Source organism: Poeciliopsis prolifica, unplaced genomic scaffold (assembly GCF_027474105.1).
Source record: "Poeciliopsis prolifica strain line A6 unplaced genomic scaffold, Auburn_PproV2 SCAFFOLD007, whole genome shotgun sequence".
In the NCBI taxonomy this organism is placed as follows: domain Eukaryota; kingdom Metazoa; phylum Chordata; class Actinopteri; order Cyprinodontiformes; family Poeciliidae; genus Poeciliopsis; species Poeciliopsis prolifica.
In genome coordinates this window covers 14,859,954-14,868,461 of record NW_026562382.1, presented here as the reverse complement: position 1 = coordinate 14,868,461, position 8,508 = coordinate 14,859,954, and positions in this window count along the sequence as shown.

Genomic DNA, 8,508 nt, shown 5'->3' with positions numbered 1-8,508 from the left:
GTAAATTTGTTCTCCCTGTGTTTCCTACATAAAGTCACTGATTGATGTCAAAATTCCCCCTATTGACTGCTGGATGTAAATGAGTTATAGTTATGCTATAAAGATATACAGTAATTCAGACAGCTTGCTGTGATGTGTGGGCAGATGTGGGCTGAAACTTTATTTCGCCTGTTTTGATGAGAATAACATGAGTCTGAAAATTGAATTAAAGTGCATAACAAGCTGGCCTGTTTTATCTGTAGTGTGGTCATTTGTTTGTGTGGGGCTCAGTTAGGGTCACAGTGTTTAGCAGAGTTAAAGCCAAGGCCATTCCAGAGGCTGAATTTAATGTCATGATTTCCATTCTAATATTACTTCTGATCCATGTCTGGTATCATTAACTTATAAATCCCTTTTATGTCAAATTTTGTTGGTTTAAACTATCATCTTTACCAAACATTTGTGGGGTATTTGAGCATTAATGTGAAGCTTTCACCATATGAATTAGCAAAAATGTACAAAAATTAAAACTTTACACCCAGCTTGCCTATACATGTTCCACCTATGAATTACTTGTGACTTTGAAATGAACTTGCATCTTGAGACGCTGCATTTAATAATCAAAAATATTTGTTTAACACAAATTAAAATGTGTTATATGATATTGTAAATATCCGGGTCTTATCAAAAAACCTTGAAGGTGGTGGTATTTTGAAAACTTGTTATTTCTGGTACTTCCAAAAAATGACAGAAACACAGTGAAGCATTTTGCAAAGACTGCATGTCTTGGATCCCCATAATATAATTTAATAAACCATGTTTATGCAATGCTGCAGGAGCCTAAATACAGAGGGCAAGAATAAATGGCAAAAAGAAAAAAAAATACTATATGGAGCACTGCGATTTTTGGATTCATGACAAGACTGCAGTCTGTATGTGGAGTGATTAAACCAAGTTGCCAGACTGCAAGATTATAGGCTTTAAGTAAAAGTTTTAAGACCAGTAAACACATCAAGTTGCATGTGGTAGTAGCTGAACAAAATTAGGCTGGCAACTATTGACTCTCATACTGAGTTCAAGCCAATCTAGACTCTAGGGTATTAATGAAATTGCCTATACCTCATAAACTGAAAGAAAACATTTTGATTTGGGGCCTCAGGAGTCCATTTTTAGTTTCTTCAGGATTTTGCCTTTTACGTTCTGACTCATAGTGCTTTCAAGAAAAAAGGTTGTGTCTTGTGGACGACAAAAACACACTTTGTAAACAGCTGTCTCTCAGTTGATACTTATTTTTTGGCTCCTGCTTTTGGTTCTGAATTGGTTTAAGTCTCTTGTTTAACATCTATGGCAAGGATTTGTCGTGTTAAACTACAGCATGGAGAAAGCAGCAGGAAGTGACTCATGCAGAAAAACAGTAAAAAATACATACATGTGTAACAAACTTTATATTAATTGGTCATCTGCAGGAGAAAAAAAAAGAAAAAGCCTCGGCTCAAGGACTTCCAAAGTTTTTTTTTTTTTTTTTCCAGACATACGAGATTGTTAGCTGATGGAGGTTTCTGAAGACCTCCATCAGCTCTTTAGTTTTTGGTATTGTTTGGCTGCAAAGCACTCACACTGGTCCACAAAATTCTCCTCTATCCTCTGATACTCTGACACATCCACCCACCCGCAAAGCCATTGGATAACCTTTGTAGGTGGCAGCTGTATCTTTTCATACGCAATGCTTAAAGTGTAGTCAACTATCAGAACCTCTTCAGGTCCAACAGAGAAGCTGTATTCATATGCAAAGTGAGATTGAAGATATACCATAGTATGAAAACCTGCTACTGGGGTGATAGAAGCACCATTCATATGAAACCACTGGGATTAGCATCCATGCTGGGTGGAGTGTACTCTTCTGTTTTCCTTATACTTGTTTCTAAGAGGTTGTTATTGCTGAGTGTTTAGAGATCAGTTTGAATGTGTATGCTAATGTGAAAAAAATATATAAGGAGAAACGGTTCTGCTCTGTCAGTCGAACCACCATGAGACAGTTTGTTACCAGTGAACATGCCCCTGCAGACATCACTGACTCTCCTGCAGCTGCCTTGGCTCTCTCTCAGTCGTGCAGATCTCTTTATTCCATTTTAAACTCACCAATATGAATTTCTTGTCTATTTGTCACCTCGCTTGATCATCCTGTTCCTCTCAGTTAGAAGAGAAAAGGACAATGTCATTAAAAACCCATTAAACTTGACTGAAAAGCCTCCTTGCTATTCTATTTATCTAAAAGGGACTTGAAAAGAGAAACGACAACTCTCTCTAAAACTTTAGAAATATAGGGGAGTTTAAAAAAAAATTGCTGAAACAGTTGAGTGAAGACCACGTTTCTTAAAGTAGTGGCAAACTGCTGTTTACAACAGCGAAAATAAATTGCCCTATGTTTTGGAAAACCTCCTTTAAGAGGTGAGCAGGAGCAGGACCATAAGGAAAACTTGATGACTTTATATGTTCAGTATATCCTTTAACTGTTCGATTCACTTGTTTGAATTGATCAAACACAGCTGGACAGGGGATCAAACACATGCTGAGATGAGGGCTCTTGCAGTAACAACCATATCTATGGAAAAGTTAATGTAGTCTTGACATGTTTCAGAACATGCTTTCAGGCTGAATATATTCATGTGTTTCAAATACCAGAGTTAGGAATGGGCAATGATTTCAGTCTTCAAATGTGCAAAGCTGGTTTATCCCTCCCAAAAACTTGGAGATGTAATCGTAGTGAAAAATGGGTCTAAAAAGTATTGACTTAGAGGAGAGCAGTTCAAGTTTTGGCCACAGATATCAGATTTTTATTTCTAACAATCTTAAAAATACTGTTTACCCTATGCTGCATTGTACATTGTGCTAGTCTATCACATTAAATCTCTTTGGAAATATGGTGAAGTTGCTGGTTTGAACATAACAAACTGGGGGAAAAAAAATCCAGGATATGAATACTAAAAATGCATCAAAACACTAATGATTAGATACATGTAAAATTACTATAATTAAAATTGAGCCAGAAAGCTTTTCACCGGAATAGCTGTTTTATGTTTAAATGTTTTTCTACCAAAAAGTGAAAAAGTGGAAAACCACTAATTGGAATGTTAGATAAGACACAAAAATACAAGTCCAGAGCTGAGACCAGACTAAAAATGTTCCTTCCATTGATGCTGCAATTACCAAGAATTAATGTTATGTTTCAGACTTACACATTTCACACCCGTGAGAAAGCCTGAGAGAACAGAGTGAGAGCTCTCTGTAAATATCTGTGAGCAGAAGTCAAAAGGAGGGTAGATATAATATCACATCAGTAAAAATTATGTGTAAGTTGTGATAAACCTCCTGCAGAGATTGCTGTCTCCCATGTGCCACAGCACAGCTCTAGTGGTGATTAGGGCTTGTTTGAATCATCAGAGTGTGTCTGTGCCTGTGCACCTCACGTCATGTTCCACCTATCTGTTGATTAAAAGGAGCCTGCGAAACAAATATCCCCTTGGCACATAATCATTTCCCTGTCCTCCACATTTTTTAACACCCACTGTGGGCTTTTGATGACTTTTAATGCTCGCCTCCTTCAAGAATTGTAAATTAGAGGTCCAAGGCTAAAGGAGTACTTGATAAATGGCTTTTTTTGAATAATTTCTTTTGTTTTGTTTTACTGAACTGTAATCTATTATTTCCCAAACAAGCCAGCTTTTCCACCACCTACACAATTGCATATCAAGAGCAACACAAATGAAAGGAACCAAATGTTCAGTCCACAGCGTGGGAACGAAATGGAAGGTAGATGGTGTGAAATAACCTTGGATCAACCTTGTATAAGATGAGAGTAATTTTCTCCACCATCAGTTATTAGTCACTTAAGGGAGACAGATGGATGGAACGGCTCCTTTAATGTCATTACCACATAATTGTTGCCTATCGATTTCCATCCTTGTTTGGTGTGAATGGCAAGTAGAAGCTGTGTTAGGGAGTAAATAACATGCAACATAATATATTTATTTTTTTTATCAGGAAAACAATGAATAGCATGTGAAGTTTAATAAGAAAGGTTGGTGTGATGCTTTGAGAAAGATTCCACTGGGAATTCATATCCGTGTGTCACCTTCCTGAAATGAGCCGTCGATCCAGTTTCATTAGCTGAACAAATTTCATCCAAATTAGTAACAATAGAAGTCTGAATACCAGCAGGGGAGCGATACAACAGCTAGTTTAAAAAGCTGCTACTCAGACACACACACACACACACACACACACACACCCACACACACACACACACACACACACACACACACACACACAAAAACAAATAGGTAACTTATATTTGGGTGCATTATAAGTGTGCACCCAAATATAAGTTTGAGTGTGCTTTATAAAGGACAAGGTGTACTTTGTAATAAGGCAGATCCATAACTGCATTGCACCATTCATTCATAGAGCAATACAACGTTCTCTACGGGAAATCAAAGGAAAAAAGAGAATATCATAAGTGAAATACTCTATGACAAGAGTCCAAAGATATAATCAAATCAATCATTAGTATTCAGTCAAATGCCTAATTTCAGCAGAAAATACATGTTTGAGTCAGAGAATTGGCAGCATCATGTTTTGGGGCTGTTTTTCTTCACAGAGAATGCTGAACAGTTCAAGCTACCAGTCGATCTTGGAGAATACTTCTGCTTCTGCTTGAAAAATTAAGATGAAGAAGAATTTTGTCTTTCTCCGGAACTACAAGAAAATCATACACCCAGGTAAAAGTACAAATACAAAAAAAAAAAAAAAAGAACAAAAAACATTTTTACCAGACAAGATTAAAGTTTTGGAGTGGCTCAGCCACTAGAGCTGAAAATATGTAGCAAGCTGCCTGTCCAACTGCTGTGAGGAGAGCAGTTGGCTAATAAGTTTGGGCAAATCGTGCAAATTCAAGATGTGCCGGGCTGATAGACTCCTATAAGAATGAGTGCTGTAATTAAATGCAAATGTGCCTCGGCAGATGATTAGTGGACACTTACACAATCACATTGTTCTCGTTGCATATTTTCTATATTTGCCTCTAAAATATTTTTGCTTCTTTGCAGCAGAGTTTTTTCAAATTGTAGTTCACATTAAATGTGGAAGAAATGCACCTTTAATGTGGTCCTTTGTCTTGGTCTTGTTTTTTATGAAGCAGAAACCAGGGATGTGTTGCCTTTACTCATTACTATGAATGTACCCTCCAGGATGCAGGGTCATTTACTTTTACTATGTACCTTCGCACAATGAAAATCATTTACAAAGTCAATGAAGGAAACATTATAAATCAAACAGATTATGAGATTGCTACATTTAATGTAACCATATTTTTTTTCGGTTCAGCACAGTTCTGCTGAATATGTTTCTGAGAAATGATTTTGAAGGAAATATATCTTTCTATTGCGATGTAAATGTCAGTCTTTAGCAAAGCTGCGTCACCCTATGTATGTATATTCATCCTGTGTAAGACGATGCTATGTGCACAAAACAAATAATGCCGTGATACGTGTCAGCTTTGTAAGTCTGCTTGTTGGAATTTCTTTTTCCTGAGACTGCAGAAGATGAACCCAAGATCTGTTATGTAATCAGTGGAAAACACTTAAATACTAGAATGTAATCTTCTCTGGAAAATTGCTTTTTGCTGAACAAAAACCAGAGAGAGAATAAAATAGCCCTTAAGGCTGACAATTAAAATACCTCCACGGTTCTACTGAAAAACCTGCAAAGAAAATTGAGAGCAACAATGCTTACTTCCGTGATTTTTGCAATGCAGACCAGTAGTAATAGAATTTTGATTGTTTTCATTCCTAAAATTTGTTCAAAACTTGTTTCCTTGGATGCCTTTGTAAGCATGTTTTGCGCACAGTATTAAAAATGAAAAAATCTGAAAATAATTTCTCACTCAATTCAATTACAAGAGCAGATGCACTTTAGAATATTTTGATGTTGTAATTATTCCCCCCAAAGATTGATGAACAAGTAAGTTATTATAACAGTGAAGCAAAAACGTGTTAAAACAATTTCACAATTTCTGTTCAATAAACCTTTGTGGCTATTTCTGTGACCTGACAAAATAACATAAAACAACTGAAATTCATGAGTAAAAAGGGCTCTGATCTTTCTTCTCCAGACTCGGAGGCTTTATATCTACACAATAAGTGAAATCATCTTTTATTATTACTACTTCATTCACGTATTTACTCTGAGAAAGTACACATTAGCTGAAACCCCCTTGTTGGGACTCCAGCATTGAATGACAGACTTGCTCACCAGGAACAAAGAGGCTGATATAAAAACTCTTAAGAAAGAAAATGCATTAACTCACTTTTGGTTACAGGAGGAAGACAAGGAAGAGTTTCAGAATAGGAAACTTTTTGATGTCATGTGGATTATACAACTCCCTCTCTATATATAGCTTTCTCTCTCTCTGAAAATGACCTACCAGGTAGGTATTTATAAGCAGTAATAGAGTTAATAATATTTGACTACTATTTCTTGATGATTAGGTGGTGCCCAGATATGGTAATTTTTACTTATTTTTTTTTTTTAAACATTTGCCTTTGGATTTTAATGTTTATTTATACTCAATGCATATTGAGACAATGTTTTGAGAACAATAGTATCATGACTCATGATTGTTTCAGACTGAAATGTTAAGCTGACCTTAACAGAATAATAGAACAGTAGCTTGATAAATGTGGGGATCTGAGAGGACAGCACAAAGGCAATTATGCACAAGATTTTCCACTAATTTTTTCCTCTTTGTTGCAATGTATGAGTTAGACATGTTACGCATTTGAGTGTGTAATTTTTCATGAGCTCTGGGACCTTCAGAGAACAGGCTAATACTAGAGGTAAATTCTGTGTACAAAACATAGATGTCTGTGAGGAGAGATGGTTGCCACACAGCGAGTTATTGCAATTAGCAATTTTATTTCAGTATAACAAAAAATAAATTCAAATGAACAAATGCTTGTAGCAGTTTTACTTTGAACATACAGACAAAATATCCCTGAAGACGCAGAATTCAACAGCAAAACAAATCAGGTCGACATTGAAAAAACTTAATCTAACTTGGGACCAGGCAGTAAATAATAACTATTCTTCTAACTAATTTATCTGTTATCTGGTATTTCAAAAGTTTGAAATGATGAATTATGTCAGTCATAAATTGTTGGAAGCATTTGTAAAGTGGGGAGAAAGTAGGGTGAGGCATTGTCTTGGACTCGAGTGGCTAGTCGAGAGCAACATGCTGCTTGTCTCTCCTATGAAATTTGCGATGACTTGACTGATTTGTCAAGACTCTTATTTGACTGTAAGTGTTGAATTAAGAAAAGACAAGCTTAAGCAAAGAAGCCTCAAGGAGTTAATTGGTTGCCAGATAGATCCTGACTCACTACGAGTTGTGAAAAGAGCATTAATAAATTTAAATTGTTCATTCTGTAAACAAAACAAGTTTATTGGAAACTGAGAGCCTCCTCCAGTGAAACAACAAACACTCAAAACATCCACACAACTCTGTTAAACTGTCTTTTTCTGAGATTTGAAACTCACAAATATAAATAAATAATTGAAATAAATAATGTATTCCATTTAACTTGTGAAATATTGCTCAAAGCTGTGGCTATTTGTGTATTTAAAGTAAGCTAATTGCATGTGAGCCTCTTAATTTAAAGGAAGTAGCAAAAAAGTCTAAAGAAACGACTCTCATTTTTATGGCATTTAAGCAAATGTAAATATGTGATTACCGATGTTGAGGAAAAAAAGGAATACTATAAGACTTCAAAACACTTTTACAACATGAGCTGAGATGCAATTTTTCACTTTAATGCTTAAGAACTCTTCAACATACGACCTAAATGTCATTTATAAACCACAAACTTTCTGCTTGACTTACAAAAAAACTATTATGTCAGCCACAGTTGACAAATAAAGGTCCTAAAAAAATTGATTATAAATGAAAAAGTTTAAATTGCCCTGAATTCATCAAGGAAACTGAAAAGCATACAAAATATGCAGTTGAAACATACAGTTTCTTCAAAGCCACACCATCAAAAACATGTTCTTTTTTTTTTTTTAAATAACTGCTGGCATTTTCTGCTAACTACTAGTGACTGTGTGGGAGGTTTTATCAAAACGCGTGTCACTCTGCCTTATGTGGCTGCAGAAACCCATGCAAGCGTCTGCCCTCATTAGTCTGCTTTTCGCTTACATGTCGAAGTCCTTTGATGAAAACCAGTTTTAGAGCTTTACTGTTCATCTTTGCAGTCACAGAGAAGTTATTTTTTATTTTTTTATAAAGTCAAGAGTAAGAACATCATGTGATAAAAGAAAAAAAAATGGCTTTGCAGTCTAAAAATTGACCTAAGTATCAGGCAAATGAAAGCTCTTATCAGTTAGACCTTTTGTAGGTCCAAACCAGTTGACACATTAAAGCACAGACTTCAGCAGCATTATTAGTACTGTTGGGTTCACCTGAATGATCCAAAG